Raw genomic sequence first — 17,236 nt, 5'->3', positions numbered from 1 at the left:
TGGGCAAATGCAAGCTAATGGAGATGAGTAGGAAAAACAAACTCGTAATTTTCGAATACAGCAGTAGCGGTGCGCTGCTTGACACAATCACGTAGTTTCAATGTCTAGGCGATACGAAATGGGACGAGCATATGAGGAATGTGGTAGGGAAGGCTAACGGTCGACTTCAGTTTATTTGGAGAATTTTAGAAAAGAGTTCAAATGGTTCAAATGGCTCTGAGCACTATGGAACAACATCTGAGGTCATCAGTCCCCTAGAACTTACAAGGGAACCTCCCCATCGCACCCCCCCTCAGATTTAGCTATAAGTTGGAACAGTGGATAGGCCTTGAAAAACTGAACACAGATCAATCGAGAAAACAGGAAGAAGTTGTGTGGAACTATGAAAAAAATTAGCAAAATATACGAACTGAGTAGTCCACGTGCAACATATGCAACTTCAAGGGTGACATGCAGCCAGGAGCGCCGTGGTCTTGTGGTTAGCGTGAGTAGTTGCGGAATAAGAGGTCCACGGTTCAAGTCCTCCCCCCCCCCCCCCCCCCCCCAGTGAAAAATTTACTTCCTTCATTTTCGCAAAGTTATGATCTGTCCGTTCGTTCATTGACGTCTCTGTTCACTGTAATAAGTTTAGTTTCTGTGTTTTGCGACCGCACCGCAAAACCGTGCGATTAGTAGACGAAAGGACGTGCCTCTCCAATGGGAACTGAAATCATTTCATCGCAAGGTCATAGATCAACCGATTCCTCCACAGGAAAACACGTCTGATATATTCTATACGATACTGTTGACGGCATGTGCGTCACATGACAGTAATATGTTGTCGACCCACCTAACCCGCACGCTTGGCAAATGGGTAAAAAGATTCTTCTACCTTGCCCGATTTAGGTTTTCTTGTGGATGTGATTATCACTCCCAAAAAAGTGATCTCATCGGACGGACAGACGGACAGATAATAATTGTCTGAAAACAAAAAATTAAAATTTTCAGCCGCGGGAAGACTTGAACCGTGGACCTCTTATTCCGCAGCTACTCACGCTAACCACAAGACCACGGCGCTCCTGGCTGCATGTCACCCATGAAGTTGCATATTTTGCACGTGGACTACTCAGTTCGTATATTTTGCTAATTTTTTTCATAGTTCCAGTCAACTTCTTCCTGTTTTCTCGATTGATCTGTGTTCAGTTTTTCAAGGCCTATCCACTCTGCCAACTTATAACTAAATCTGAGGGGGGTGCGATGGGGAGGTTCCCTTGTTAGAAGTACTTAAACCTAACTAACCTAAGGACACCACGCACATCCATGCCCGAGGCAGGATTCGAACCTGCGACCGTAGCAGTCGCGCGGGTCCGGACTGAAGCACCTGGAACTGCTCGGCCACCGCGGACGGCTAGAAAAGAGTAATTGACCTGTAAAGGTGACCGTATGTAGGACAGCAGTGCGACCTATTCTCGAGTACTGAATATTTTGGATCCGCACCAGGCCGGATTAAAGGAAGAAATCGAAGGAATTCGGAGGTGGGATGCTAGATTTGTTACCGATAGGTACGAACAACTCGCAAGCATTACGGAGATACTTCGGGAACTTAGATGGGAGTCCTTCGCCGGCCGCGGTGGTCTCGCGGTTCTAGGCTCGCAGTCCGGAACCGTGGGACTGCTACGGTTGCAGGTTCGAATCCTGCCTCGGGCATGGGTGTGTGTGATGTCCTTAGGTTAGTTAGGTTTACGTAGTTCTAAGTTCTAGGGGACTGATGACCACAGCAGTTGAGTCCCATAGTGCTCAGAGCCATTTGAACCATTTGGGAGTCCTTCGAGGGAACGCGACGTTCGTTTTGAGTTACAATGTCGAGAAAATTTAGAGAACTGGCATTTACAGTGGCTGCAGAACGATTCTACTGCGTCCAAAGTAATTTTCGAGCAAGTTCCACGAAGATAAGCTACTAGAAATTAGGAGTCATATGGAAGCATATAGACGTTCGTTTTTCCCTCGCTCTATTTGACTGTGGAACAGGAAAGGAAAGGACTGGTAGTGGTACAGGGTACCCCCCGCCACGCTCCGCACGGTGGCTTGCGGTGTATGTATGTAGATGTAGATGTAGGAACTGAGTATACAGATAACCTATAAAATATATTAACATGTAATAATAATTTTCAGAAAGAAAATAAACACCCATTGACGATAGGACAGAATGTACTGAAACATGTTTCGGTAATAAAACTAATCAAGGCGGAATTTTCTGTCTAGTTGGACCACGTCGTGTGATCATCTTGTCCGCTAGGCGTAACGGACTTTGTCCGCTACCTTAGCCCTACGCTTGATCACTCCAACTGGTGCACACCTGGCTACGTCGGTGGTTCGAAGCCTTGTGCTTAAAAAATGGTTCAAATGGCTCTGAGCACTATGGGACTTAACATCTATGGTCATCATTCCCCTAGAACTTAGAACTACTTAAACCTAACTAACCTAAGGACATGACACAACACCCAGTCATCAGGAGGCAGAGAAAATCCCTGACCCCGCCGGGAATCGAACCCGGGAACCCGGGCGCGGGAAGCGAGAACGCTACCGCACGACCACGAGCTGCGGACAAGCCTTGTGCTGCTGACTGTACTGTAGGCCCGTGCGTCACTGCTTCCGCCACTGGTCTTCCAGTGTTCACTAACTCGCCCTTCTGTCAGTCCTCCGTTGATAGGCGCGTGGGTACGTGTATTACCAGTGGTTCCCAACATGGGGATAAGTACCCCCTGAGGGTAGAATGTATTTTTCCGAGAGTGCACAATCGTGTTTTGGTCGCAAAAAATAATATTACTATTACCACTATGTCTGCAATGCAGAGTATATGCTTTACCAATAACTACATTTTTTTTCAAGTACTGGCATTAACACCTTACACGATGTTTTGGAGCTGGTGAAACTAATGTATAAGCACTACTACACAAATGATTCGCACTTTGCACAAAACATCTACCACAGTACACATCACATATGCTTAAATATCTCAAGAAAATGTCTTCTCCGAGTTGTAGGTAGTTCCTACAGTCAACTGTAAATTGCTTCATTTTTCACTTCGCAACGATAAATCAACGAATTAATAGCACAGCACAAAGTAACTATGTAATAGCTACTACACAGCTATAGGGCCTACATTGTATTATTAGCAGTCGCAGTGGTCCCACACAAAGCGTGGGTAACCTAAAGTTACTAGTTTCTGCCATGTCAGTAATAAGGAGTCCACCAAACGAGTGATTTACAAACAGCAGGCGTAAGTGTACTGCACAAATTTTAACTTGGTTCATTTTAAATGCATTTTTGGAAGTTGGGGGGGGGGGGGCGAGGGGGGAGGAAGGGGGGGGGGGCAGGAGGAGGGGAGCAAGTCTCGTCACTGGGGAGAGAAGTGGTTCAATGTGTGTAGTTAGCTTTCTTTCGGAGAAGAAGTTGAGATGTTGTAGGTTGCACTTGCGATGCATTGATAATTGCGTCGTTTAATAAAACGTCCATATGAAATGTCGTTGTTATGGTCTTCAGTCCAGAGACTGGTTTGATGCAGCTCTCCTTGCTAATCTATCCTCTGCAAGCCTCTTCATCTCCGAGTAACTACTGCAACCTACATCCTTCTGAATCTGCTTTCTGTATTCACTCTGGGTCTCGCTCTACGATTCTCCTCCCCCCCCCCCCCCCTAAGACGCTCTCAGCCAGTTCTAAATTGGTGATGCATTGGTGTCTCGGAATGTATCCTATCAACCGACCCCTTCTTCTAATCAGGTTCTCCAACAAATTTCTTTCCTCCCCTTTTCTATTCAGTACCTCCTGATTAGTTAGGTGATCTACTCATTTAATCTTCAGCATTCTTCTGTAGCACCACATTTCAAAAACTTATATTCTCTTCTTGTCTAAACTCTTTATTTTCCACGTTTCACTTCCACACATGGTTACACTCCATACAAATAGTTTCAGAAAAGACCCTAGCATTTAAATCTATATTCAATGTTGAATTTCTGTTCTTCAGAAACGGCTTTCTTGTCATTGCCAGTCTACATTTTATATACTCTCTACTTCGGTCATCATCATTTCTTTTGCTGGTCAAAGAGTAAAACTCATCTACAACTTTAACTATTTTGTTTCCTAATGTACACTGAAGAGCCAAAGAAACTGGTACACCTGCCTAATATCGTGCAGGGCCCCGCGAACGCGCAAAAGTGGCGCAACACGACGTGGCACGGACTCGACTAATGTCTGAAGCAGTACTGGAGGAAACTGACCATGAATCCTGCAGGACTGTCCATAAATCCGTAAGAGTACGAGAGGTGCAGACCTCTTCTGAACAGCACACTGCAAGGCATCCCAGGTAAGCTCAATAACGTTCATGTCTGGGGAGTTTGGTGGCCAGCGGAAGCGTTTAAACTCAGAAGAGTGTTCCCGGAGCCACTCTGGAACAATTCTGGACGTGTGGGGTGGTGTCGCATTGCCCTGCTGGAATAGCCCAAGTCCATTGGAATGCACAATGGACGTGAATGGATGCAGGTGATCAGACAGGATGCCTGCGTACGTGTCACCTGTCAGAGACACCATTACAGAGCCTCCATCAGCTTGAATAGTCCCGTGCTGACATACAGGGTCCACGGATTCATGAGGTTGTCTCCATACCCGTACACATCCATCCGCTCGATACAATTTGAAACGAGACTCGTCCGATCAGACAACATATTTCCAGTCGTCAAAAGTCCACTGCCAGTACTGACGGGCTCGGCCGAGGCGTAAAACTTTGTGTCGTGCAGTCATCGAGGGTGCACGAGCGGGCCTTCGGCTCCGAAGCCCATATCGATGATGTTTCGTTGAATGGTTTGCACGCTGACACTTGTTGATAACCCAGTACTGAAATCTGCACCAATCTGCGGAAGTGGTGCACTTCTGTCACGTTGAACGATTCTCTTCAGTCGTCATTGGTCCCGTTCTTGCAGGATCATTTTCCGTCCGCAGCGATGTCGGAGATTTGATGTTTTGTCGGATTTCTGATATTCACGTCGCACTCGTGAAATGGTCGTACACAAAAATCCCCATTTCATCGCTACCTCGGAGTTGCTGTATCCCATCACTCGTGGACGGACTATAACACCAAGTTCAAACGCACTTAAATCTTGATAACCTGCCATTGTAGCAGCAGTAAGCGATCTAACAACTGCGCCAGACACTTGTCGTCTTATACAGGCGTTGTCGAGCGTAGCGCCGTATTCTGCCTGTTTACATATCTCCGTATTTGAATGTGCATGCCTACACCAGTTTCTTTGGCACTTGAGTGTAATCCCCTCAGCATCGCCTGATTTAATTCGATAACATTCCATTAGCTTGTCTTACTTTTGTTGACGTCCATCCCTTTCAATTGCTCACCCAAGTCCTTTGCTGTCTATGACTGAATTACAAAATGATCGGCGGACCTCAAAGTTTTTATTTCTTCTTCCTGGACTTTAATTTCTACTCCAAATTTTTCTTTTATTTCTTTTACTGCGTGCTCTGTGTACAGATTGATAACATAGGGGATAGGCTACAATCCTGCCTCACTCCTTTCTCAACCACTGATTCCCTTTCGTGCCCATTAACTCTGATAACTGCCGTCTGTTTTCAGTACAAGTCGTAAATAGCTCTTCGCTCTCTGTATTTCACCGCAGTTACCTTCGCAGTTTCTAAGATAGTATTCCAGTCAACATCGTCAAAAGCTTTCTCTGTCTACAAATGCTTCAGACGTTGGTTTGCCCTTCTTTCCTTTAAGGGAAGTCGTAGGGTCAGTATTGCCTCTCGTGTTCCTACATTTCTCCGGTATGCAAATTGGTTTTCCCCGAGGCTGGGTTGTACTAGTTTTTTCTGTTCATCTACAAGGTATTCGTGTTAGTATTTTGCAATGCAATCGTGACTTATTAAACGCCGTGCGGGATTAGCCGAGCGGTCTAAGGCGCTGCAGTCATGGGCTACGCGGCTGGTCCCAGCGGAGGTTCGAGTCCTCCCTCGGGCATGGATGTGTGTGTTTGTCCTTAGGATAATTTAGGTTAAGTAGTGTGTAAGCTTAGGGACTGATGACCTTAGCAGTTAACTCCCATAAGATTTCACACACATTTGAACATTTGAACTTATTAAACTGACAGTTCGGTAATATTCACATAAGGCAGTTCCTGCTTTCTTTGGAATTGGAACTATCACATTTTTCTTGAATTTCAATTGTTTCGTACATCTTCCACACCAAATGGAAGACCTAAATCATGGCTGGTTCTCCCAAGGCCATCAGTAGCTCTGACGGAATATCGTCTAGCTCCGGTTGCTTATTTCGATCTGAATCTTTCAGTGCTCTGTCAAACTAAGTATTAGTTGTCTCTTGTCATTTTAAGCCAGTGAAAGTATTCATAGAACATTCTTTTTCATTCTAAAGTTTAATTAGGCGCTAATTTTGATAATGTGGGGGGCGGTCTTGTCAGTATGTAATTAGACTCGTGTATAATGGTCTCAGGAAAGTTAGGAACCACTGTGTCATACCCTGATCGCGATGTTTTTGGCAGCACTGATGCATACAACATGTGGTCTCAACTCTTAGGTATACTGAGTAGTCAGAGCAGCGGCCGCTACACGAGGGTCTAGCCATGTTGGTTCGGCCTTTCCTTTAGGCAACATGTGGTGGGGCTATTTGAGCAAAGTAATTCCCGGTGGCATGCGGTAAGGAGCGGCCAAAGATTCAAACGAGAGGGCATAATTTTCTTTCTCTTTATAACGCCTTATGGAAGTACTAGTATTTACATCACATTTGAAATATAAAAGACGCTGTTCATTAAGGAACTGTACTGAAGCACAATATACACAAACGCTGTTCAAATGAAGATAAAAATGAGTATTATATTGTCACAGGCCAATTTGTGCTTCTCCCTACTTGCATTAGCAAGCCAAATGCATGTACTCATTATTTTACAAGTTTTTAAGTGGTGAAATAGACACTGATCAGCCAGAACATTATGACCCCCGACCTACCGCCGACATAAACCCGTCCAGGCGATAGCAGCTTCACCTGGTGAGGAATGACTACTAGTCAGGCGCGCGCACGATGTATCAGTGGGCGTGCTGGCTTTTGAATGGGCGAGGTGCGCTATTTGTCTGGGGTTTGATCGAGGGCAGATTGTGATGGCCCGGTGGCTGGGCACGAGCATTTCAGAAACTGCACGACTTGTCGGGTGTTCGAGGAATGCTATGAAGGGTATCTTCAACACGTGGCGAAACCAAGATGGAACCACGTCCAGACGTCGTGGGGTTGGGTGGTGGTCCCTCATTACAGATGTCGAACGTTGTAGGTTGGGCTGACTGGTAAAACAGGACAGGCGACCAACTGTGGTGGAACTAACATAAGAATTTAATGCTAGGCAGAGAACAAGTGTGTCTGCCGATGGGCCTCCGCAACCGACGATCCATGCATTAGCCAATGTGAACACCACGACGTCGGCAACAACGACGGAAATGGGCACTGACTGTAGGCACTGGACGTCGGCGCTGTGGCAGAGCGTTGATTGCCTGATGAATCCTCATACTTTCATTCCGATCGGAGGGCGCGAATCTGCCAAGGGAGCAGCTCCTTGACACCTGTATCGCGGGACGAAGACATGCTGGCGGCGGTTCCATTCTGGTCTGGGGAACATTCACGTGGCCATCCATGAGTCCAGTGGAGCTCGTGCGAGGCTCGATGACGGTCAAGGAGTATCGTACACCGGTTGCGGACCACGTACACTCCTTCATGACGATCCCTAGGGTAGTGGTATTTTTCAACAAGATAATGCGCCATGTCACAAGGGCGGGAGGGAAATGAAGTGGTTCCAGGAAGACAGTGGTTAGATACAGTTCATGTGCTGGACCCCCATCTCCCCAGATCTGAACCCAATCGAACACATCTACACATCTGGGATGCGACTGAACGTGGCGTCAGAGCTCATCGCATCGCCCCCCCCCCCCCCCCCCCCTCTCTATGGAATTTACAGGAATTGGGTGACTTGTGTGTGCAGATTCCTTGTAAATCGTGTCAACTCCCTCCAGCGACCTACGAAGGCCTCATTGCATCCATGCCACGAAGCGTCGCCTGTGTTTTCCGAGCCAAAGGTGGACATATCGGCTATTAAGTAGGTGTTTATAATGTTCTAGCTGATCAGCGTATTAGCGTATGTTTGCTGTCTATCTAGAGAAATAGAGCTTTTTAAAATTTTTCTGTAACAGCTAATCGCTGGGGGATGCGCGACGCTTCTTAAGATCGAATTGTGCTGCCGAGTGCCTGGTCACCAGTTGCAAACCGCCGAAGGTCATCGCTCCTCAGAGCAGTGGTCGCACACTGTTCCTCTAATTCCCGATCAACGTCGCATAAAAGAATAACAGTCATGATAATGACTCTGTATAATTTCCTTGTCCTCTTTGATGGATACAGAAGTTTGTTCATGTTGAGACTCGACTACTTAACTGCTATGTGCAGTATACGAGGAGTTTTTTTTTTCACATCGGTCACGATATCGGAACTACAGCGTAAGTCAAAAATGTTTTATTTGTAACATTTAGCTACAGCTACCAGCTACTTCTCTACATAGTCGCCGCTTCGACTTAAACATTTATCGTACCGTGGTATCAGTTAACCAATACCCTCGTCATAGAAGGCAGCTGCCTACGATTTCCAACTTTTCGCAACGCTGGTCTGCAGCTCGTAGTCTGAGCCAAAATTCTGTCCCCACAGCCAGCGTTTCATGTGAGCAAACATACACTACTGGCCATTACAATTGCTACACCACGAAGATAACGTGCTACAGACGCGAAATTTAACGGACAGGAAGAAGATGCTGTGACATGCCAATGATTAGCTTTTCAGAGCATTCACACAAGGTTGGCGCCGGTGGCGACACCAACAATGTGCTGACATGAGAAAAGTTTCCAACCGATTTCTCATACACAAACAGCAGTTGACCGGCGTTGCCTCGTCAAACGTTGTTGTGATGCGTCGTGTAAGGAGGAGAAATGCGTACCATCACGTTTCCGACTTTGATAAAGGTCGGATTGTTGCCCATGGCGATTGCGGTTTATCGTATCGCGACATTGCTGCTCACGTTGGTCCAGATCCAATGACTGTTAGCAAAACATGGAATCCGTGGGTTCAGGAGGGTAATGCGGAACGCCGTGCTGGATCCCATTGGCCTCGTATCACTAGCAGTGGAGATGACAGGCATCGTATCCACATGGCTGTAACGGATCGTGCAGCCACGTCTCGATCCCTGAGTCAACAGATGGGGACGTTTGCAAGACAACAAACATCTGCATGAACAGTTCGACGATGTTTGCAGCAGCATGGACTATCAGCTCGGAGACCATGGCTGCGGTTACCCTTGACGCTGCATCACAGACAGGAGCTCCTGCGATGGTGTACTTTTCGGATGAATCCAGGTTCTGTTTACAGCATCATGATGGTCGCATCCGTGTTAGGTGACATCGCGGTGAACGCACATTGGGAGCGTGTATTCGTCATCGCCATACTGGCGTATCATCCGCCGTGATGGTATGGGGTGCCATTGGTCACACGTCTCGGTCACCTCTTGTTCGCATTGACGGCACTTTGAACAGTGGACGTTACATTTCAGATGTGTTACGACCCGTGGCTCTACCCTTCATTCGATCCCTGCGAAACCCTGCATTTCAACAGGATAATGCACGACTGCATGTTGCAGGTCCTGTACGGGACTTCTGGATACAGAAAATGTTCGACTGCTGCCATGGCCAACACATTCTCCAGATCTCTCACCAATTGAAAACGTCTGGTCAAAGGTGGCCGAGCAACTGGCTCGTCACAATACGCCAGTCACTACTCTTGATGAACTGTGGTATCTTGTTGAAGCTGCATGGGCAGCTGTACCTGTACACGCCATCCAAGCTCTGTTTGACTCAATGCCCAGGCGTATCAAGGCCATTATTACGGCCAGAGGTGGTTATACTGGGTACTGATTTCTCAGGATCTATGCACCCAAATTGCGTGAAAATATAATCACATGTCAGTTCTAGTATAATATATTTGTCGAGTGAATACCCGTTTATCATCTGTATTTCTTCTTAGTGTAGCAATTTTAATGGCCAGTAGTGTATGAAAATCAGAGGGACCCACGTCCGGGATGTATGGTGGGTGATCACACTTCCCATTGAAAACGCTGCGGGAGCGTTTTTATTGCAGCTGGAGTGCGCAGCATTCCTCTTCGCTTGTTCTGAACTGTCTTTTTTCTTGAGCGCCTGATCCACTCGCTTTACAAGATCATCGTTTGACACTCGCTTCGCTGCCTGACCGCGTGCATCATAAATGTTTCTACAACCTGAGTCAAAGTTGTTGCGCCATTGGCGCACTTCGCGGTCATTGACGACAGTTACGTCATGTGGGCTGCATCGACATCGGGAGGAACTCCGTAAGTATGAAGAAGTCGAATGACGACAGCACGCACTTCACAGTTGGCTGGATACTCTATCGCTGTCGGCACCTCTGTGCGGTCATAACTACGAGGTGTAGCGATCGACAGGCATACTGCAGACGCTACGCAACAAATTGCTGCAAAACTCCATCGAAGTTTCTCTCTGTGGTTTTAATTTAGCGAGTATACGTGTACTAACAAAGTTCTTAAAACTGCATGAAAGTTAAAGGTATAATTTCGTGTGGATTTGAATTGTCCTAGAGTTCGAAGATTGTTTTTCATCGAATGATATGTCTTATTGGTACAAAGCAAAGAAGTTAGCAGAAGCATGCATTTAAACAGGGCGCGATGTTTTATTAAGGTCTCTGAATATATTTTTCAGTAAATTTTATTTACTGTGTTTTCGAACTGCACATGCCGGCCGAAGTGGCCGAGCGGTTCTAGGCGCTTCAGTCTGGAACCGCGCGACCGCTACGGTCGCAGGTTTGAATCCTGCCTCGGGCATGGATGTGTGCGATGTCCTTAGGTTAGTTAGATTCTAAGTTCTAGAGGACAGATGACCTCAGATGTTAAGTCCCATAGCGCTGAGAGCCATTTGAACCATTTTTCGAACTGCACGTAAAATCCCTTTGCGGTTGAGCAGCGGATAATTTAATTACACTACTGGCCATTAAAATTGCTACACCAAGAAGAAATGCAGATGATAACGGGTATTCATTGGACGAATATATTATACTAGAACATTTTCATGCAATTTGGGTGCATAGATCCTGAGAAATCAGTACCCAGAACAACCACCTCTGGCCGTAATAACGGCCTGGGCATTGTCAAACAGAGCTTGGATGGCGTGTACAGGTACAGCTGCCCATGCAGCTTCAACACGATACCACAGTTCATCAAGAGTAGTGACTGGCGTATTGTGACGAGCCAGTTGCTCGGCCACCTTTGACCAGACGTTTTCAATTGGTGAGAGATCTGGAGAATGTGTTGGCCATGGCAGCAGTCGAACATTTCTGTATCCAGAAAGTCCCGTACAGGACCTGCAACATGCGGTCGTGCATTATCCTGCTGAAATGTAGGGTTTCGCAGGGATCCAATGAAGGGTAGAGCCACGGGTCGTAACACATCTGAAATGTAACGTCCACTGTTCAAAGGGCCGTCAATGCGAACAAGAGGTGACCGAGACGTGTGACCAATGGCACCCCATACCATCACGCCGGGTGATACGCCAGTATGGCGATGACGAATACACGCTTCCAATGTGCGTTCACCGCGATGTCCCCAAACACGGATGCGACCATCATGATGCTGTAAACAGAACCTGGATTCATCCGAAAAGTACACCATCGCAGGAGCTCCTGTCTGTGATGCAGCGTCAAGGGTAACCGCAGCCATGGTCTCCGAGTTGATGCAAACGTCATCGAACTGTTCGTGCAGATGGTTGCTGTCTTGCAAACGTTCCCATCTGTTGACTCAGGGATCGAGACGTGGCTGCGGATAAGATGGCTGTCATCTCGACTGCTAGTGATACGTGGCCGTTGGGATCCAGCACGGCGTTCCGTATTACCCTGCTGAACCCACCGATTCCATGTTCTGCTAACAGTCATTGTCTCTCGACCAACGCGAGCAGCAATGTCGCGATACGATAAACTGCAATCGCGATAAGCTACAATGCGACCTTTATCAAAGTCGGAAACGTGATGGTACGCATTTCTCCTCCTTACACGAGGCATCACAACAACGTTTCACCAGGCAACGCGGGTCAACTACTGTTTGTATATGAGGTAATCGGTTGGAAACTTTCCTCATGTGAGCACCTTGTGTGAATGCTCTGAAAAGCTAATCATTTGCATATCACAGCGTCTTCTTCCCGTCGGTTAAATTTCGCGTCTGTAGCACGTCATCCTCTTGGTGTAGCAATTTTAATGGCCAGTAGTGTAATTAACGGCAGTTTAAATTGAAGCAACCGATTGCTGTTGTCGTCCCTACTACTCTTCTAACGTAGTATACTTATGTACCGCATTTTTAAAATGTGACTACACCTATTCAGGAGGTTTTAGTTTTATTTCTAGACCATGCCCTCTTAGATATACACTCCTGGAAATGGAAAAAAGAACACATTGACACCGGTGTCTCAGACCCACCATACTTGCTCCGGACACTGCGAGAGGGCTGTGCAAGCAATGATCACACGCACGGCACAGCGGACACACCAGGAACCGCGGTGTTGGCCGTCGAATGGCGCTAGCTGCGCAGCAATTGTGCACCGCCGCCGTCAGTGTCAGCCAGTTTGCCGTGGCATACGGAGCTCCATCGCAGTCTTTAACACTGGTAGCATGCCGCGACAGCGTGGACGTGAACCGTATGTGCAGTTGACGGACTTTGAGCGAGGGCGTATAGTGGGCATGCGGGAGGCCGGGTGGACGTACCGCCGAATTGCTCAACACGTGGGGCGTGAGGTCTCCACAGTACATCGATGTTGTCGCCAGTGGTCGACGGAAGGTGCACGTGCCCGTCGACCTGGGACCGGACCGCAGCGACGCACGGATGCACGCCAAGACCGTAGGATCCTACGCAGTGCCGTAGGGGACCGCACCGCCACTTCCCAGCAAATTAGGGACACTGTTGCTCCTGGGGTATCGGCGAGGACCATTCGCAACCGTCTCCATGAAGCTGGGCTACGGTCCCGCACACCGTTAGGCCGTCTTCCGCTCACGCCCCAACATCGTGCAGCCCGCCTCCAGTGGTGTCGCGACAGGCGTGAATGGAGGGACGAATGGAGACGTGTCGTCTTCAGCGATGAGAGTCGCTTCTGCCTTGGTGCCAATGATGGTCGTATGCGTGTTTGGCGCCGTGGAGGTGAGCGCCACAGTCAGGACTGCATACGACCGAGGCACACAGGGCCAACACCCGGCATCATGGTGTGGGGAGCGATCTCCTACACTGGCCGTACACCACTGGTGATCGTCGAGGGGACACTGAATAGTGCACGGTACATCCAAACCGTCATCGAACCCATCGTTCTGCCATTCCTAGACCGGCAAGGGAACTTGCTGTTCCAACAGGACAATGCACGTCCGCATGTATCCCGTGCCACCCAACGTGCTCTAGAAGGTGTAAGTCAACTACCCTGGCCAGCAAGATCTCCGGATCTGTCCCCCATTGAGCATGTTTGGGACTGGATGAAGCGCCGTCTCACGCGGTCTGCACGTCCAGCACGAACGCTGGTCCAACTGAGGCGCCAGGTGGAAATGGCATGGCAAGCCGTTCCACAGGACTACATCCAGCATCTCTACGATCGTCTCCATGGGAGAATAGCAGCCTGCATTGCTGCGAAAGGTGGATATACACTGTACTAGTGCCGACATTGTGCATGCTCTGTTGCCTGTGTCTATGTGCCTGTGGTTCTGTCAGTGTGATCATGTGATGTATCTGACCCCAGGAATGTGTCAATAAAGTTTCCCCTTCCTGGGACAATGAATTCACGGTGTTCTTATTTCAATTTCCAGGAGTGTATTATAAATTCAGGTACATCTTCTGAAGAAGGTTAAATTACTTGGGCTGAAACCTAGGTAAAGGTTGGTTTCATTGCAGCAATCGAGGGTGACAGTTTCTTATATATTAGAGTAGCACGATTGCTGACCGTGCTGCAATGTTGAAAATACAAAAACTCCTCTAATGTCTTTTTCTCTCGTGTTGGCGGCAAGAAAACCAGCAACATCTGTTTTTAAAATTATTGTTTTGAGTCAATGGTCTACGTATTGAGAAGAAGCGAAATGGGCTGCCACAAGACTTCTGGATGACGATCATTGTGTTGCGAGTATTCAGAAAAATGTTACGTCGTTGACTAATTTGCGATTTTCGAGACGTAACAATAATGAGGTCCGCCGAAAAAAGACGCTCCTGGGAGACGAACCCAGCCGCCGATTCCGAATAATTACGACGCGAACACAAGCCGGGGACAGCGCGAGCGGTGGACGCGGTGGTGTGGTAATTCGGCCCGCGACGCGCAGGCGAGAACAATGCCGCAACAGCGGCGGTGGGGCGAGCGGCGGCCGGGAAGCGCCAATCAGTGGAGCTCCCGGAGTCTGCACTACGGTACACTGGGGCCGCTCTCCCCTGCTGAAGCGAATCCAATTCTCTCTCCAGTCCATGACTCTCCACATGCATCAAACATTTCAACGATGTTTGCTCGTTGGTTCCTCTACACCATACTCCGCAAACCACCTAACGGTGTGTGGTGGAGGGTACTTCTGGTACCGTTAACTGACCCGCTTTCCTGCTCCACCGGTGAACGGCACGCGGGAAGAATGACTGGCAGTAAGCCTCTGTATTAGCTCTAATTTGTCGAATTTTCTCGTCCTGGTCATTTTGCGAGTTTTATGTCGGCTGGCCCGGATGGAAACCGCCCTCAGTTCTTCCTATAACATGAAAATTAATAAAGGTGGTGAGCAGAAAAAACACAGTTGCCCAATGCTCGCTTAACAAAGAACGACTGGAGACTACTGAAACCTTTGCCTACCTAGGGAGTAAAATTACAGCAGACGGAAGGTCAAAGAAGAATACTGTAAGCCGAATATACCAGGCAAATGCTGCTTTTAACAAGACAGGAAATCTCTTCACAACCTAACGAGCGTGGTGGCGCAGTGGTTAGCACAATGGACTCGCATTCGGAAGGACGACGATTCAAATCCCCATCAGGCTATCCTGATTTAGATTTTCTGTGATATCCCTCAATCCCTCCAGGCAAATGTCGGGATGGTTCCTTCGAAAAGGGCACGGTCGACTTCCTTCCCCATCCTTCCCGAATCTAATGGGGCTGTTTGGCTCCCTTCCCCAAATTAACCATCCAACCTTTTCACAACCAGCAACACATATCACAGACAAACGTCTCATGAAAAACCTCATACAAACTTTTTTTGGAGTGTGCTGCTGTATGGAAGTGAAACATGGACACTCATAGAAGCAGAAAAACATAAAATAACAGTCTTCGAGATGTGGTGCTACTGCAGAAGGCTCCAGAATTCTTGGGTGGACGAGATGTCAAACAAAGAGGTGCTCCACAGAATGTGAAACATCCTTTTGGAAAATTTTTATAAATGACAGTGCTGGAAAACCTCTACGTTATTTGATTTTCAAACAGCTGAGCAAAACTGAACGTACTCAGACATTTCTCTCTTTACTTATTCTGATCTGACACACAATATTTTTTTTAGCGCAACGCAATCTGACTTTCAGTCATCCCTACGAGAGAATGGCCCTGACTAACTATAACTTATACCTTTCATAAATCACTTACCTCACAAAAATCTTCGTTACTCAAACTACTGCAACATAGCTTGCGCCAATACTGCCAGCTGAATAAAAAGATTCTAACTACTGAAGGCACTAACTGCTGATAGGCATAGTTAATAAATGAAAGATTTTGATAAAGAACAAACAATGTATTTAACTTAATAATGTTCAAAAGTCATCATATGATATCCAAGATTACAAATTTACTCTCTCTGATGGACACACGTCCAGATCATCCGCTCTCAAAACTCCGCCATCTCTCTCCCCACATCCACCACTGCTGGCGGCTCACCTCCAACTGCGCAACGCTACGCGCTGTTCTCATCCAACTGCCCAACACTACAATAGCGAGTATTCCAACAATGTAAACCAGCCACAGACTGCACAAAGCACAGCCAGTGATTTTCATACAGAGCGCTACGTGGCGTTACCAACATAAAAACCTAAACAGCCTACTTACAAGTGTATGAAGAGAAGCCTGGTCCCAGGAAGCTAATTTTACGTCATCAGATAAGACATGGTGGTATCATTAAAAGTATTTTTTAAGGGGACAGTAGAAGGGAAAAACACAAGAAACAGACGCAGACTAGAGTACAGCAACCACACTGTCTATAACGCCCTCAAAAGGAAGGCCGAAGACAGAAATGAATGGCGAACTACTACTAATCAACCTGGTGGCTGAAGACCTAAGTAGAAGAAGAAGAAGAAGGATAAGTTATTGTTGTTGTCGTTTTTGTGATGTCGGAGGAAGCAATATGTTGTCCGAATCTTACCAGAAAGTGCTCTCTCGAAACTTCAGTAATAAATCTCTCCGTGATACACAACGTCCCTCTTGTAGCGTCTGCCATTGTTGTTTGTTGACCATCTCTTTAACGCAGTGGCGCAGACTAAACAATCTTGTGACGAAACGCGCCAATCTTCGTCGGATCTTCTCAATCTCTTATGTCAGTCCTACTTGGTAAGGATCGCAGAATGATGAACAGTATTCAAGAATCGGTCGAACAACCGCCTTATAAGCCACTCCCTCCGAGCATGAGCTACATTTCATTAAGATTCTTCCTATCAATCTCCGACTGGCATCTGCTTTGCCTGCTATTTGTTTTAAGTGGTCATTCCACTTGAGGTCGCTCTGGATACTTACTTCTACATACTTTACGGTAGACTCTGTTTCCAACAATTTGTATTCAATAGTGTAGTTGTACAATAGTGTTTTCCCCCCTACGTGTGCGCAATGCCAGAGCCTACATCATTTATCAATCCTCTGCAGGTCATTCCGCAAATCGATACTACCCTCTGCCGCTGCTGCTTTCTTGCAGACAAGCGTATAATCTACAAAGAATCTTAAAGAGCTTCCTTCGCTTTCTACTAGACCATTTATACACATTACAAACAGTAAAGGTCCTATCACACTTCCCTGGGGTACTACAGAAAGTTACGGTTGTCGACTTTGTCCAATTAAGATCGATGTGCTGAGTTCTGTCTGTAAGGAAGTCTTATAT

Source organism: Schistocerca nitens, chromosome 8, assembly GCF_023898315.1.
Source record: "Schistocerca nitens isolate TAMUIC-IGC-003100 chromosome 8, iqSchNite1.1, whole genome shotgun sequence".
In the NCBI taxonomy this organism is placed as follows: domain Eukaryota; kingdom Metazoa; phylum Arthropoda; class Insecta; order Orthoptera; family Acrididae; genus Schistocerca; species Schistocerca nitens.
This window is presented reverse-complemented; position numbering follows the sequence as displayed.